General features: G+C 38.4%; 1 long non-coding RNA gene across 1 annotated transcript in view; it reads left to right on the forward strand.

The window, feature by feature from the left end:
- LOC147581091 (uncharacterized) overlaps positions 1–15,949 on the forward strand; it is a 52,106-nt gene extending 36,157 nt beyond the window's left edge. The window contains exon 5 of the long non-coding RNA XR_015250840.1: positions 15,832–15,949. This is a non-coding gene — a long non-coding RNA (uncharacterized LOC147581091). The remainder of the gene's footprint in view (positions 1–15,831) is intronic.
- The last annotated feature ends 2,127 nt before the right edge of the window (positions 15,950–18,076 follow it).

The raw sequence follows: 18,076 nt of genomic DNA on the forward strand, positions 1-18,076 counted from the left end.
AGAGAGGGAGACACAGAATCTGAAGCAGGCTGCAGGCTCTGAGCTGTCAGCACAGAGCCTGGTGCAGGGCTCGAACCCACGAACTGTGAGGTCATGACCTGAGCTGAAGTCGGACGCTTAACCGACTGAGCCACCCAGGAGTCCCAATAGCAGATATTTTACACCATAGATCTGCTTTCAGCATATAGTGGGTGCATAAATACTGTGTGATACACGGTTCAGCCTCCTAGAACTTCTGTGGGTTGTACAAGTAAGAAGCATTAAAAGGTCACTTACTTTTAACTTTTCATTATCGGGAGCATCACGTGAAAAGTGATTTTATTTTTCTCTCTTCTCCATTACACAGAATAACAATGAAATTGCTTATGCATTTATAAATGACTATCTTTGGGGCATGTCTACACAAAATGGTAAAGAACTTATTACTGAACTGAGGTCAAGCATGGTGTTCTGCACACACCAGGTACTCAATATATATCTGTTAGTTAGCTGTTGCCTTTTTTTTTAAACATTTGCTTTTCAGATTTTAGCCTTTTAACTTTTCTCTTGGGGTTCTTTTTCATATACACCTTAATCGTGCTTGTGCTCACTTTTTTTCTCATTTAAAAACTTTGATTGTTTCTGATTCAATGCTATTTCAGAATCATCCCTGTTGTTAAGACTTGTATTGGAGCAGCTGGGTGGCTCAGTGGGTTGAGCATCCAACTCTTGATTTCGGCTCAGGTCATGATCTCAGGGTCGTGAGATCAAGCCCTGCATCAGGCTCCACACTGAGTGCAAGACTCACTCTCTCTCCCTCTTCCCTTCTGTCCTGCTCGTGCTCTCACTCTCCCTAAAATAAAAAAATTAAATTAAAAAAAATTCTGTATTAATGATAGTTCACTGCTCTCGCATTCAAATATGCCAACAATACAAGTCATAATGACTCTGTACACAAATACATATTAAACAACCATTTTATAACTGAATAACTAAAGACATGGTTAATTAGTTAGCAACTGATATAAACCATCCACCAACTGGGAATTTGCATAGACTCATCGGTATGATCTGGTCAGTCACGTCAGTTGAGATACAGTATTGTGCACGTTAGGAATATGAATGTAATAATATTGTTGACACTGGCACTTTGGAATTTAAAAATAGAGTCAAGATTTTAATCAGAAACTATTAATAGTAATGGAAAATTTATATGTACAATAAAGAAGTATTAAAGTCTTTTTTTCAGGCAACATTGAAATCTTCATGTCCTCTTTCTATTTTGTCAAGAAGAGCCCTGTGTAAAGTTCTGTACACTTACTCTATTTTTTTTTTGTTTTGTTTTCATCCAGACATTAGAGACTATTGGATCTCTAACAAACACACAAAGTCTCTAAGAAGAAGGGTTGCTAAATGTGAAATCTGTATTAAAGGACCTGCTTCAAAAATGTGCTCTCTCTGAATATGAGAGATATTGAAGGAGGACACATGAAGAGAGGTATTTGGCAAGTGTAGCCAGCAAGTAATCAGTAGCCAGAGAATCACTAGATGTCCTTATTCAACTTATTAAAATTATTTATAGGACATCCTTACTTTCTTTACTGTTCTCTTCAATTATGAACAATAGATTCTTGACATTTTACATTTACATTTACTTAAATTTTCAACTCTACTGTGATCCTGATTACTGGTAATGAAATCACACAAAATTTTAAAAAGTAAATTAAAAAAAAATTACCTTCACGTGTGTTTCTTATGTCATAGTTGGCAAAACATCAAGATAAGCAAGTAAACTCCATTTTCCATACTTCCTTGGCTATTGTAAAATGGAGCTACAAAAATAAGATCCTGTAGGGTAAATACATAGACTGATCTTATGCAAAGAGCAGACAGGAAATTACATTGGGATGTTAGCGACATGAATTTATCGCAAATGAGAGTGGTCGTATTTTCTGAAAGCAAACCTTGAGAAATGATTGACTAGAAATAGATTTAAGGATGAACTTCTGGAAGTGTAGATTTCTCTAAGAAATCAAAAGAATCTTGAAAGTAGAGTCCCTATGGGAGTCTATTTGAAAGTGAACATTAAACATTTCCCTCAAATCACCTTGGGAAATTCTAGGATTATCCTTTATCTTAGGAGAATTTCTGAATTGGGAGTGGGTAGGCTTATACACAGAGAGACCCTTTGGAAAAGACTGAGTTATGCATAATCTCTTGGAGGTCTCTGTTATGGGGCCTTGTCAGGTCTCACAGAGCTTCCCTAGAATTTCAGATTGTGAGTTCCAAGGTCTAGAGTCCATCTACAGTAGACATAAACCAATGATATTTAGGCACAGAACATTTGTGACATGTCAGTTTCTGTCAGTGAGACCTGGTTATCAGGCATTTTCAAGGTAATTTATATGAAGAACCTCTAACAGTGCCAGTTATCAAAGCTGAGTGGAACAAATATGCAATCAAACTTTATTTATTTCACTTGAATATATGAATTAGTTCCTGCTGTTTTAACAAGTATCCAACTGGCATTCGTTAGAATTAAATGATGATCTCCAAGTGAGAAATATAGTATGTTGGTAATCATTAGCATTTTATTGACCAATTTGGAATCACTGAATAAAACTGAAATCAAACAAATGGCTGTTAGTATAGTAAATAAGAATAAGAAAAAAAGAAAAGATCTTTCCCCTGTTGCAATGTTAATTCTTTTCAAATGATTGATGAGGAAATATGAACACAAAGTTAAAAAAATAACCCACCTATCAGATTTAGCATTAGCCAAAGGTCACGGACCATAAAGTCAATTATTGAAATTCTTAGGGATTTCCAATTCCTATTTATATTTTGGAAATAGTGTCCTTAAAATTAACAGAATTAAAATCTGCAATATTTATGGTCTCAAATAAAACTTGTTTTCACTTTGTTTACTTAGCTAATGTAACAAATTTTTGCATAAATATTTGAGTTTTATTGTTTTCCCAAGATGTTCACAATGCTTTCTTAATACTTTCTCTAATAATGTTTTCCCTGTTTGGTGATACCACAAGGACATACAATGGTGTCTCCAACATTTTTATATTTTTTTTATAAGGCAGGGAATTTAGAAAGTTGTGAATTCTTGAGGTAGGTCGGGGACTGCAGCAGTAGCGGTCTGTGAAGTCACACTGAAGGAAGTAAAAGAAAGGACAAAAAGGAAAATAAAGGGAAGGATGGAATGGGGGAGAGTTCAGAAATTCATAGGGGGCTACTTTCACGAGAAACATTACATGGGTCCTCTCATTTACTCCTTACACTTACCATGGATAAAAAACAGTGCTCTAATTTTAACATTAAAACCAACGAGGCCCAGATAGTTAAGTAACTAGTTAGACAGCTAGCCATTCTAAAAGAAGAAGGATTTGAACTCAAGTCTATCTTAAACCGTAGCACATTCATTTTCACTAACATCCTGGAGGGCCAGTATGTTTCAAAACTCTAATCAGGGGGCGCCTGGGTGGCGCAGTCGGTTAAGCGTCCGACTTCAGCCAGGTCACGATCTCGCGGTCCGTGAGTTCGAGCCCCGCGTCAGGCTCTGGGCTGATGGCTCAGAGCCTGGAGCCTGTTTCCGATTCTGTGTCTTCCTCTCTCTCTGCCCCTCCCCCATTCATGCTCTGTCTCTCTCTGTCCCAAAAATAAATAAACGTTGAAAAAAAAAATTAAAAAAAAAAAAAAAAACTCTAATCAGTATTTAGACACTATGTGAACAGGGATAAAGCCTGATGGTGAAAGTTGCAGACTTGCAAAACTCCAGTGCACATTCCCACCAGGTCTCTTATGGTAAGTCAAGAGGGGTGGTTAGAAAAAAACAGGTCCCACAGATATGCCTTCGGGTCAAACAGACACAGATAAGGCTGAGAATTTGAATCCTCGAATCTGTCCAAATATTCTTCCTTTTTTTAAAAGTCGGCTTCCCAGCCAGTGCAGGGCTTGAACTCACGACCCTGAGACCAAGACCTGAGGTGACATCAAGAGTTGGATGCTTAATCAACCGAGCCACTGATGTACCCCTGTCTGAACATACCTTTCTAATGGAGTAACCCCTCCTACCATTCTGCCTCTCCCAACTACTTATTCCTGTCTAAGAGAACCAGTCTTCTCCCACATTAAGAATTAAAGCCACAACAAACAAAACAAAACCAAACGAAACAAAACTTCAAATGATGTTACCTGGGGCAGATACTTCATAAGGAGGCATTGATTCTCTTTGGTATGCACTCCCAATGTCCCTCATTGTCTCCATGTCCCAAATGAGAATGAAGTCCAAGCATAGCACAGAGAGATAAATTGGGGCCTCCTCCAGGAGAAGACTGCTATTATACCCAGACAGTTGTCGTCTGGCAGGAAATTCTCTTCACTAAGGCATTAAGGAATACGTCGCTGAGGGGATCACTGGAATTCATGAAACGGGGTTGTACTCTGTAGGCTAGAGAAGACAGTGAGCTCTGCTGCAATGGAATTAGGCTCCCTGGTGGAAAAGATGGGACCCCAGAGTGGTAGAGGTCAGGTGTTCGCACGTAACCTTTAGAGATAGAGTGGGCACAATTACCATAATTAGCCACAGAGGTCTAGAGCAGTGGCTAATTATTCCCAGGGCTCTGGGAATGAAGTAGCTGAGCGGCCTCCTAATTGCTGTTTGACTTAGGTAAGCGGAAAAATTCCAGGTCTGCTGAGCAAAAACAAGACTTGAAGTAGTGTAGTGGGGTTCATGGCCTCTTACTCAATCCTAAACCTAAATGATCTCATGGACCAGAATGACTTAATTGGCAGGAAGGCCAGCCCTTTTTGAGGAAAGACTCTTGGAAAGGGCCTCAACTCTTTACTGTGAGTCTCCCTCCAAGTCCTCTCTGGAGGCTTAATCCCTTAATAATGTGACTGAAAAAAAGCAAATAACCAGACCATAGGTGATTATTAGATACTGGCTCTGAACGGAACAGGGACTAGTGGAGATTAGGTGAAAGACAAAGTCTTGGCAAAGTCAATGTTACCCCAAATTCTCTGGGATTGTTTCTCCTGTTAACTCCCTAGTCCTGAACTATTTGAAGCAAACATACACTAACTGGTTCTCTATACGATGGAATGAGGCTAGAGCAGACAGTGAGGTCTGCTGCAGTGGAATTAGGGATCCCAGAGTGGCAGAGGTCAAGTGTTGGCAGGTAACCAGAGATATAGTGGGCACAATTACTCTAATTAGCCAAGGAATTCTATAGCAGTGGCTAATTATTATAGAAATGTTCTATACAACTTCCTCTTATGGGATCCTCCCCCCCGAGATGCGATACTCAATCAAAAGCAATACCACATTCTTGGTGGATACTGCCGACACCATTAAGAACTTAAGAGATAACAGAGTAAATGTTTCTATTTTATACCCATTTGACTTTCCTGCTTGACTACTGCAAAAATTAGAAGTATCATGGAGAATGACTGTTGATTATAACAACCTTAATCAGATGTTCTGGATATATGTTCACTGGAGCAAATGAAAAGTAACGTTGACCGTGGTATGCTATGTTATTACCCTAAAAACATTGTCTTATCTGCCAGCTACTTAACATGATCAGAGACAGTGTGCATTCCTGTATCGGGGACAGCAGCACTATTTACCTTTTTTTGTTTTTATTCTATGACAAATCTTTTGCTTTCTGTCTTAATCTCACATGGAGGAAACTTTGTTGTTTACTTGTGGCATTCCATAGCCTACACACTGATTCATTGCCTTATGCTAACTGAAGCTGGTCAGAAGGAAGTTACAAGCACTATAGTTGCTTTAGTGAGATACATGAAGGCCTGCCAAGTCCATGTCAGGAAGTCATGTCTGGGGATACTTTCCTAAAGTAAAAGACAAGGTGCTGCACTTGTTACTACCCTCCAAAGAGAAAAAAGGCAGAAATGCTTAATTTACTTCTGTAAAATTTGGTGCAAATATATAAAATATCTGGGCATGTTATTTTTTAATGTTTGTTTATTTTTGAAAGTGAGAGAGAGACAGAGCATGAGCGGGGAAGGGGTAGAGATAGAGGGAGACACAGAATTCAAAGCAGGCTCCAGACTTTGAGCTGTCAGCACAGAGCCCAATGTGGGGCTGGAACTTACGGACAGCGAGAACATGACCTGCACTGAATTCGAACACTTAACTGACTGAGCCACCCAGGTGTCCCAGGCATGTTATTTTAATATAGTTACCAGGTAGCGTATAAGGCTGCAGTTTTGAATAAGGCCCAAAGCAAGAGAAGGCTACACAGCAGGCCTAGGCTATAGTGCAATCATCCTGACATATGGACCTTATAACCCAGCAGGCACAATGATGAAGGGGACTGTGGTATACAGAGATATTTTATGAGATCTCTGCCACATCTGAACATGAGAATAACAATGGAGACCACTTGGGTTTTACATTAGATCCATGCCCTATTCTGCCAGTGATTATTCTCCATTTGAAAAGTAGTTCCTGGTGTACACCTGGGTTTTGGTAAATAAATCCCAATTGGGGCGCCTGGGTGGCGCAGTCGGTTAAGCGTCCGACTTCAGCCAGGTCACGATCTTGCGGTCCGTGAGTTCGAGCCCCGCGTCAGGCTCTGGGCTGATGGCTCAGAGCCTGGAGCCTGTTTCCAATTCTGTGTCTCCCTCTCTCTGCCCCTCCCCCGTTCATGCTCTGTCTCTTTCTGTCCCAAAAATAAATAAACGTTGAAAAAAAAAAAAATTAAAAAAAAAAAAAAATAAATAAATCCCAATTGCCTAATCATGGGACACCAAGTGAGTTTATGATGCAAGTTGCCCAAAATGGAAAAGCAGACAAGAACAGATTCTAAGGGGTACAACACGGAGGGATGAATTGTGCTGATTTTTCTGTTTCTTCTTCCAGTTCAGTTCTTTACTCTTTTTACCCTGCTGTGTGCTCTGAGAAGTATATCCTGGGCCCCCTTGCACCTGCAGCTTCTAGTTGTGTTTGGCCAGTGAGAAGTAATGAAATGGAGGGCAATGGGAAATTGATTACTACTTTATTTCCTTTGCCTCCTCTCTGCTGAGCTGAGGTTTCACGGTAGTGTTTCCTCTATAGATCAACACCTCCTTTCCCTAATGGCCACAACTAAAACTCCTTGAAACAGTCTGAGAATAGTGTTGTCCCCCACACCCCCGCCCAAATCCCTTGCTAGTCCTTGGGACCTTCAACATTCTCTTTTGTTGCTCCTAACCTATTTCACACCTCTGTAAATAGTTCCTTTATTTAACTCTCAGCCATTATTCCTTTGAGTATGCAATCATTTTTTTGTCCCCTCAGAATCAATGACAGAATGAAAAGAGGATCCTGGGAAAATATCAGGTCATACTGTACTATGCATTTATGGGCTTTTTAGTAAGAGATAAATAAAACCTATCTCTTTTAAAGATACTGTTACTTTGGGGTTTTCTATTATAGGCAGCCAAGCATAATCCTCAATGATATACTTCCTCACTTTGGTAACTCTTTCTCCCACTTGCCTGGAAAGTGCCGCTGTTTTGGCCTCATCCCACTATCCACTGTATCCCATAGATGTCTCTCCTTCTTCTGAGTGTCAACAGACTTAGAGCCTTTACTGCTTATTTTGGGCTGAGAATGTCTAAAATGTATCATTATCTACCATTCCCATATCATCCACTGTCCCTTAACCAAAATTCAGCCAACATGCCCTGAACTCAGTAGGTAATCAATGTATGTTGTTGATAAGATGATATTTTCCCCATTTATTTAGGAGGAGTCAAATTTCATAGCCTTTTAAGTGCAGAAGACTGATAGTTTAAGTAGTTTCTTTCTGGATTCTTGCCATAAGTCTGTCTTATGACAAGCTTTTTTTTTTTTTTTTTTCCTCTGACTCTGCCAGAAAAGCAATGTGGAAGACTATCAGTGGGGGATGCTTTAGTAAAGAGGGAAGAAGAGACTCAGACCCTGTGTCATCTGGCTCCACGGTCACGTGCTAGGGCAGCCTCTGGTGTACATGGCCCTCAAAGACCTTTCTGCAGGTTGTGATCCTGTCAATCTGCTCATTTCACTCCGGTGAAAACTCCTCTTTCTTACCCACACCTATTCTTCCAAAAGCTGTAGCTAAGACTGCTAGTCCCTCACTGAAGGATGATTTTTGTCAGTCTGTGTGTGATTGGCACATATCTCGTGAGATTAGAGGCACTAGAAGGGCAAAGGCTTTTTCTGCCTTGGGTACTTTTATATCCTTAGTGGCTAACACATGCCTGCATTATAGCAGAAAGTCAAAGGAGTAATTTTACATAAAATAGTAAACACATCTCCAAGATCTCAGTCAAAATCCAGCATAGTATTCCTCCATAAAATCTTCCTTTCTACTATTTTTTTTTAAATTTTTTTTTTTAAATTTTTTTTTTTCAACGTTTTATTTATTTTTGGGACAGAGAGAGACAGAGCATGAACGGGGGAGGAGCAGAGAGAGAGGGAGACACAGAATCGGAAACAGGCTCCAGGCTCTGAGCCATCAGCCCAGAGCCCGACGCGGGGCTCGAACTCACGGATCGCGAGATCGCGACCTGGCTGAAGTCGGACGCTTAACCGACTGCGCCACCCAGGCGCCCCTTTTTTTTTTTTAATTTTTTTTTTCAACGTTTTATTTATTTTTGGGACAGAGAGAGACAGAGCATGAACGGGGGAGGAGCAGAGAGAGAGGGAGACACAGAATCGGAAACAGGCTCCAGGCTCTGAGCCATCAGCCCAGAGCCTTAAATTTTTTTTTAATGTTTATTTATTTTGGGGACAGAGAGAGACAGAGCATGAATGGGGGAGGGGCAGAGAGAGAGGGAGACATAGAATCGGAAGGAGGCTCCAGGCTCTGAGCCATCAGCCCAGAGCCTGACTCCGGGCTCAAACTCACGGACTGCGAGATCATGACCTGAGCTGAAGTTGGACGCTCAACCGACTGAGCCACCCAGGCGCCCCGCTTTCTACTATTTTTCATCACCTTCAAAATGCTACATGTGATAGATTTTACTCCCTCTATAATTCCATAGTAATTCATATATGTTTCTCTTATACATATTTGTTATTTGTCATGCTACCTCACAATTACATGTGTGTTTCCTACTAGCCTATGTCATTATCAAGCATAGTAGCTATACAACTGAGTGCTTAAACACCTGGGCTCTGAATTCCAGCTCTGCTACTTTATACCTATGTCTTCTTAAGTTAATGTAACTGCTAAGAGTCAGTTTCCTTATTTGTAAAGTGGAGACAATTTATTTATCCATGTATTTATCATTGATGTATTTGTTATGTGTTAGGTGCCAAGGTAGGTATTGGTGATAGAGTTAAGAGAAAAGAAAAAGAAAAAGGAAAGGAAAGAAGAGGAAAAGAAAGGAAAGTGGACAATGTCCTTGCCCTGATAGACAGCACCTTCTAGCTATAGATATATCCATATCTAGCCATGTCAAGATCTTCAAAACAAGCAAACAATACAATTTCATACATTTACAAGTCATCCAAAAAAATAAAGGAAGATAAGGGAGTAGAGCTTGATAGAACTGGCAGATGGTCCTGGTGTTTGTTAGGGAAGCTGATTTGTGAATTGAAGAAGACCCTCAAGTCCTTATGTTCTGTTTCTTCTCCTTGAGGCATTGGTATGATTACGCATTCTATTGTCTCTGGAGTTAGGCATGACCTTGTGAATTGCTTTGGCTCATGAAAGGTGGACAGAAGGGAGTCTCATGCAGAAGCTTTAAGACAAGCCAATTAAAATTTGCTGTAACTTCTTTCCCCTCCTGGAATTATTATGGAAATATTTATTGAGAAGGGGCCTTCATTAGCTTAGGGGACCCACACTGGACATCGGCCCATGATTTGAGAATTGTTTTTGCTACGGCGTAGCCTATGTATCCTTACTGACACGTGCCTCTTATCACAATGTCTGTCACCCAGAAAGTGCTCGTAAGTTCTTCTTCTTATTATTAATTTTGTTTGGGTAACATTTGTATTGCCAATGTTGAAACATAGTAGGGAGTCAATATCTTTTTCCTAATAAGCATGAGTTTTAAGGCATTAAAGTGCAAGTCTTTCGAGCCTACCTTCACAGATAGGAAAAGTAACGTCCAAGTAATTCAAATTACCTGTCAGAGGGGGCACAGTGTCAGCCTGTAGATCCAAAGAGGACCCCCGGGGGGAAAATTAAACTTTAGGTTTCTAATGCTATTTTTCTATTGATTAGCAATATAAAACTAGATACACACACTTTTGAAGTTATTTTATTTGACAACATAATAAATCTAATTATAAATTCCGAAAACCTTTAAAAATCAAGTATATAAATAAAAAATGTTAACTCAAGTAAAATACTATAAGGAATAGGAAACTTTGCCTCAAAATGCCAATATAAACTAACAATGGTTATTTATTTTGAGCCACAAAATTAAATTTTAAAAGAAATAACTAAGTAACTTAACCAGACAGAAATGTCTGTTTGAACTGAAATATAGCTCAGTTTCTCTTAAACCTTTGCAAGGGAGCCACAGGAAAAAAAACCCATAACTTTTTCTTGTGGCAGAAATTGCTAACAGCACCAGAGTAAATCTGCTGGTTGTGAAACATGTAAGGACAGATCTGGAGAAAGGGGAGAAATGCAAAACACATCAGAGGCAATTTTTCAGTGGATAAAATTAAATCAAAGGAAAAAGCAAGTTTACTGGGACATAAATATAAATGATAAAATGAGAACTACATTTTCTAAAATAAGAATGTGTCCCTTACGTATTTGAGTACTATCTATGAAATCAACTCCATGATTTAAAATTCTATAAATGAAATTTTAAATATTCTATTTCTGATGTATACTAAAAACTAGTGAATTGATTATATTGTTTCTTTTTAGAGCTCGCTAGCTACCACAACAACTGCTGGAGCAAAAGAATAAAATTGAATTTGTATTATATGTTGATGACAAATATGGTACGATCACAATAGTAGCTTTAATAGACTTGACTTGAAATAATGTGCTTTAATAGGCTTGATTTGAAAATATGCAGGTAATGGTTTTTCTAAGTTGTTGAAATAACCAATACAATTTCCTCCACTCTGGGAACTGAACAAGAAAAAATTAGTCAGTAGACTAGGCCATAGAGTTACACTGCACTTTAATTTTCCTGTTGTTTTACAAGACATGTTAACCTAAATAGAACAGATTTGTGAAATGTGTTTTAGTAAGAATGAGAAATTGCCTTTTGCTTTGCTTTTAGATTTTTTTCTTTTTATTCCAAGCTTGTAGCGCTGATTATGTGACTATCAAACAAAACCTTAACCAATCGACCAAGTTTCCAGAAAGAGTTTTCTAGGAACTGCATGGTTCAATTTGTGTAGGTATAAAAAACAAACACACCCATACAAAAATTACTACAACAATAAAAATGACGTAGTTCTTAAGTTTGTATCAATAAAAGTTTATTTTAATTGATCTGTATATCTATTTCAGTTGACAAGTAGCTTTTAATTTGGAAAATAGAATATAAAAATCTTTTCAAATAGTAAACCATTAAGAAAAATAATTATTTTTCAAGGAAGAGATATTCATATATATCCTATATTAAGTCATATATACGCTCTCCATGACTATATACACACACATTCCACATATAGAGGCATACGTATGTATATGTGTGGCTTCGAGTCTGTGTTTGTGTACAATATTGGAAACAATATGAACAAAGTTTGAACTTCTTTCTTTCTCATTTGTTTGAGAGAGAGCCTGCAAGTGGGGGAGAGGGAGAGAGAGAGAGAGAATTGTAAGCAAGCTCCCCGCTGACACGGGGCTTGATTCCACAACCATGGGATCATGACCTGAGCCGAAATCAAGAGTTGGATGCTCAACCGACTGAGCCACCTGCATGCCTCAATTTCTTTTGTGATAAAGTGAAAACACAGTTCCTGTCCTTTTCTTGAGTTCAGTGAGGTTGCTTTAAATGGCTTGACATGGGGCGCCTGGGTGGCTCAGTCGGTTAAGCGTCCGACTTCAGCTCAGGTCACGATCTCACGGTCCGTGAGTTCGAGCCCCGTGTCGGGCTCTGGGCTGATGGCTCAGAATCTGGAACCTGCTTCTGATTCTGTGTCTCCGTCTCTCTCTGCCCCTCCCCCATTCATGCTCTGTCTCTCTCTGTCTCAAAAATAAATAAACATTAAAAAATAAATAAATAAATGGCTTGACACAACTGTATTAGCAGGGGTAGTCATACTCCCCTGAGTTTCTAAAATGTATTAAAATAAAAGACTCTTCCACTAACAAATTCTACTAGAATTATCAATTCTTCACCACTGAAGTTTAGTCATTAGGCAGATGGATGGGTTTTTACTCCTCCTATCATTTTTAATTGTCATGGAATTACATTTATCCTCCCTAAACCAGTACAATGTATGCTGTTCTTGCTTCAGTTGAAAGGGATGCACCCTAGAAGAGATAAATTATTCCATTATCACCAAAACATTTATTAAATGTCCATATTTTTAGGAGGCAGGGATGAATGTTATAGATGGGAATTAATTAGGCTCAATTCCTGCCTCATTGGAGGTTAGAGTGTAAGATGTCCAGACAGCAATGATACAGGCATTTTAAGGCCATGCATCAAACACGGGGAAAGAGATGAGTTAAGTAAGTTTCTATCAAGAACATTTGCACCCTTGAGCAAAGTATATCAGTGAACTGGGTGAAAAAGGACACCCTCGGGTGATGCATGTCATGGTGATTCACAACCACTCCACCAATCATGTAGGAAAGACCCCTGCCGAAATCCCAGGATTTAACTGAGTGCTGTTCAGGATAAGAAGGGGTAGGCACAGTGGGATTTTCCCTAAATCTTCCATATCTCATCTCAGATATTACTGAAGGGAAGGGATTGCCAGCTACATCTGCTCTACATATTTTTTAAATGTCTTGTGTGCTGGGGGGAAGAGGGGTCAAATAGGGAATAAGCCACTTATTGGCAAACATCATGGAGAACTACACTAGAGCAGTGGACACCTTTCATACTGGTAGAGTTTTAAGTAAGTGCTTAGAGAATTACACCCATTTCACATATCAGATATCCCTAATACACCAATATATCACTACCTCTCCTTTACTACCCACCGCTAGGTGGTTCCCGGATCTTACTAATTCTACCACATTTCTATTGCTCAACTTATCTCTCCTTCATCTTTTGCAAAACAAACCAAATTAACATAGATTGCTAATGTTTTCTTTTTTTTTTCTTTTTTTAAATGTTTTTATTTTAGAGAAAGAGAGTGCCTATGAGAGCAGGAAGGAAAGGCAGAAGGAGAGGGAGAGAGAGAGGGGGAGAGAAAGAGAGAGAGAGAGAGAGAGAGAGAGAGAGAGAGAGAGAGAATCTCAAGCAGGCTCCACGTTCAGTGCAGAGTCTGACACAGGGCTCAATCCCACGACCCTGGGATCATGACCTAAGTCATAATTAAGAATCAGTCATTCAACCAACTGAGCCACCCATGCACCCCTGTTTATCTTTTCTTTCTGAATAACTGCCTAGCCATTTTTTTCTCTCTAGTCTGTCTACCAATTCTTTCCATAATAGGTCCATGTGGCCTATTAATTTGAGATTAATTTTTTTCAAAAATATGCATCATATTATACATTTTTCACTTAAAAAAATCCAAGAGCTTTCCATCAGTTAGGCAATGAATGCTTGACTCATGAAATTAACACGTAAATGACTCTGATGTATCAGTTTTTTCTTCAAGAACTGTTCCCTCACTGCCTTCCTGTTCCCCCATCTCAGCCATGAGCTTGATGAACGCATTGTGAGTTTTCCCGCCTATCTGTATGTATATATATTGTTCCCTCGGCTCGAAATATTGTTGTCGTTCTTCTCCACTTGAAGAGCCCTTTATTTACCTCCAATATCAAGTCTAAATGTCATCTCTTTTACATAGATTTCTGGTGTGTTCCGAGTCAGCTCAGCACTCCCTACTGTTTTACCCATTACATTTTATGGGTCTGATTCTTCCAATGCAGGAGAGCTCTTAGAAGGCAGACACGGTCTTGTTCATGCATCCTCACTTGCCAACACTATCGGTGAATTAATATCATTTTCTTACGTGTTGATTTTTATTTTTATAGTTATTTCAAGCACATCGTTTCATTTTATACTTTCCATAAGTTTGTAAAGTATTACACAGCAGATGTTGTTCCCATATAACAGATAAGGAAATTGAGTATTAAAGCCAACACATCACTGAGAGCTTTTGCTTTGTTTTAAATATTTGCTTTGTTTTGTTTTACTTACAGCTTAATATCTTTCCAGCATATTATGGCATTTGTTTTATAAACATTACATTTAATCACATGTGAGCGTGTATGTGTTTCCCTCTGCTATGCGGTAAAAAGAAAAACTACCCTTTTGCATGTATATGACTTTCTTTGAACATTCATTAAAAATCAGCATATTATAAACAACAAAAAAAAAAACCCTCTTATCCCTTACTTCTTTCATTTTGACTCTAACCTCATCATGACATAAAACTACTGCTTGACAGATGATCCAACCAAGGTATTATAAAACATTCTTGATAGGTGCTTTAGGTTAATGATTTATGAAATAATTGTTGAGGTCAACTACTATGAACAGAGCATTCCAAAAGTCTTAGTACAAAAGTTCTAATAGATCATATCCTTTGTGCACTTTAGGGGAGGTAACCATAAATTTATTTTGATAATGTCTATGTCAGTTGGTATGTTTTATTTTTCTTTCATGCCAAAGAATGAGTATTAATATAAGGGAAAACCTGTGATTAATAGAGGCAAATGCAAAAGGAACCAGTTAATGTTGTTCCTACATTTCTATGTTGAAAATAAACCAGATTAAGTTTTCAGCATATATGAGAGGAAAGAGGGGAAATAATTATTAGCCAATAAAACCGACTCATTTTTCTTTCCAGAAAACAGCAAGATTTAGGAACATAGATAGGGAAATATTGAGAGAAAGAACATTCAGGCATTTTTATAACTCTTAAAAGGAAAGGCAAATGACTAGATGATGGGTTTTGTGGGATAATCCTGTGTTTTCCTATACACGCCAAAGTCACTCAGGCAGCTGTCAGTGGGGCACATTGCTTCAATTGCTTCTATAGTGGCTGTGATGGTTTTGTCCTGGCTCATTCACATTCGGGAGCCCGATCCCATTTGTGTGCACAGCCCTGCATTTATAAGCCGATGCCTGAGATCGGTTAGTGATTTTCTTCTGACCAAATGTGTGTGTACAAATATCTCCTCTTATCTGAACATTTTGAGGAAAGTTTGGTAAATAGTGCAAGAATCAGGAGGGAAGACATAAATCAAAAATAAAATCATGATTTCAACGCCTTGAACTCTTGCTGTGTATTTTGTCACTCTTGGGCCTTACTCAAATGGTTAATGAGACCAAAACTATTTGAAATGCATGTCTCTAAAATTTAAGTGGGATGCCACCACATTTGAGCAAAGAGCTATTAAAATGATGAAATCATTATATTGGGTCCAAGGATGAAAGACCTTGTAAATATTTAGTCTTTCTCGGTCACAAACCACTTAAATGGATGAATATAGTCTAGTCATTGGTTTATGGTTCTAATAACCTCCAGGAAATGTCAAATTCACATCCTGTCCCAGAACACAAGATTTAGCTTTTGGATTTTTAATTTAACTAAAAGATGTGTAAAAGCACACAGTCATCCAGCTCCCTATTGGCTCCACATCTGTGTAGGATTATACGCAAACAATGTTTGAGTTAGCATTGGCAGTCACATAGGCTTGCTAGCTGAAATGTAATTAATTGTATTTTTTTTTTAAGATAGACAAAATGAATGAAGGAGGACAATTTGGAGAAGCACTGTTTTCAGCAATAATCTTACATATGAGGTAAGGCTCAAAGTTGCCAAAATGGAATCTGGAAATAGAGATCCATCAGCCTTATGTCTAAAGTATATCATAATTGTTCTGAAAATGATTAACGCTGGGTGACAGCCAATATTCCTTTGATAAAATAGTACTTAGTCTGATTCTACAATTGAGCAGACAGGAAATGGCTCACCTTTTGGTAATGAATTAACTCTTTCCTATAGGGCTTCAGTAATTCCTAAACCTAAGCCCTCAAAATGTCTAGGATACTAGGAAATTAAACAGAGTTTCCAAGGGTAGCAAACAGTTATTCTTTCACTATAATTATCTTACATTCCTTAGTTTTACTCTTATCTGAAGATTATGTTGGACAATATACCTATTGCTCAGGGAACTTAAAAATTCTCTCTGTTGATTTGGCTTCCTCAAAGTAGAAGTTCATAAACAATGGCATGGCAGTACTCCTTGGTGACATTTTCAGCCTGCAAAAGTTACACAAAATATTTTTCAATACTTTATAATAAAGTGAGACACAAGCAGAGCAAATTTCTACAATTTGTCAAATGTAGTCCATAAATTTGTAATAAGATTTGCAATTTCCTGATTCCTGGAATGCAAAAAACAAAAAGCAAAAAAAAAAAAAAACCTTGAAATACCCACCACCCCCCCCCAACCTAAAACAACAAAGTATGAAGTTGGGTCTCCTTCATCATACTGTGTATTTAAATGCCTCTGTTAGACACATGTCTCCCCATTCCACACCATGCACCCTATATGCAACGTTGCCAAGCCCAGGCTCTTCCTTCCCATGGGGATAAGTTAAATCCATCTAGAAAATGATTCGATCTGCAGAATGCAGATCATTTTAAACTGGAATGAAGAATAAAGCCTTGGAGACAGCACAGAATGTGGTTATAGTAGTCCACGTTAAAAATGACCAGAGCATCAACAAGGGATTTGGCTGCTAGACTAGTGTGGTTATTAATGGACAAATGCTCTTTCCTCAACCGGGGAACTGCTTCTACTCCTTGTGGTTATGGGAATAGGAAATGGAAGGAGACAACACTTTACTGGCAGACACATTACTGACCCTGCAGAGGCAGCAAGAATAATGAGCAGAGAAGGCTTTAGAGAAGAGTGTCCTGCCAAGCAGGATAATTGCTACAAGAAGTACAGGATACATTGGACATGATGGTGACTGGGTTGGATCATCCTCTATCAGAGTAGGGTGGATCAACCAAATGTGCTGGTGAATCAAATTATCCTAGAATGTTGAAATCACTGGGTAGGAAGCAAGGGCATCCTAATTCCTGTCCATTTATGAGTCATGGATGTTTGAAGGAACCAACTTTTTATGTCAGTTATGACACATGTAGACAGCTACTTGCTACCCATATATCTGGAATGGTCCTGAGTTCAGATATCCATTATGCAATCTGAATATGTCCTGATTTTTTTGCTTTAATCAATATTGCAATCAAAATTATGTAGAAATGCAGTTTTAGACTAGAATAACTCTCCAAGACATGCTTAAAACCAACCAACAAACAAAAGGGTTACGATGTTTTTTTGTAATTACAAGTTTTTGCAGTTATGTTTGGTTAAAATGAACAAATATTAAATGTATGTTTTTTGGTTTGATATTTTGCTTATTTTGCGTCTCAAAATTGTTTACTTATGACAGAATCAAATCCTTGTGAAAAACATATTTGGAACAGAGTCAAGACAATATAATGCATCAAACAGATGAAGGAGAAATAAATAATGAAAGAACATAAATAAATAAAATAAAGTGAGAAAGCAAGCCATGTTACTGTAGGCTAAATGATATCTAGACGGGCCCCTCCTTAGAAACAGATATTCTGTTTAGTGTTTTTTCTCTTTTCTCTAACACCTTGACTTAGGGAGCCCAAAGAATAGCTTCTCCTGAGAACAAAAGCACAATTAAAGGAGTCATGCAGAGGGACAAACCAGTCCTCACCTCTGCCACTTAGAACTTGACACATAAGTGGATAATTTCTGAAGCAAGACAGCTTTTGCAGAACTATGTTTTTGAGATGCTTAAAATTCCTCCACTAACGATATATTCTTCCACTTGTGATTTATTATTGAATTTTAGAGCAGGAACTTATCAAGGCTTTCTGGGGTCTCTAAAGAAACAATTAGTTGAAATGAAACTGCCCCTGGTAAGGGTCAGA

Source organism: Puma concolor, chromosome B2, assembly GCF_028749965.1.
Source record: "Puma concolor isolate L17-30 chromosome B2, mPumCon1.1.hap2, whole genome shotgun sequence".
Lineage (NCBI taxonomy): Eukaryota > Metazoa > Chordata > Mammalia > Carnivora > Felidae > Puma > Puma concolor.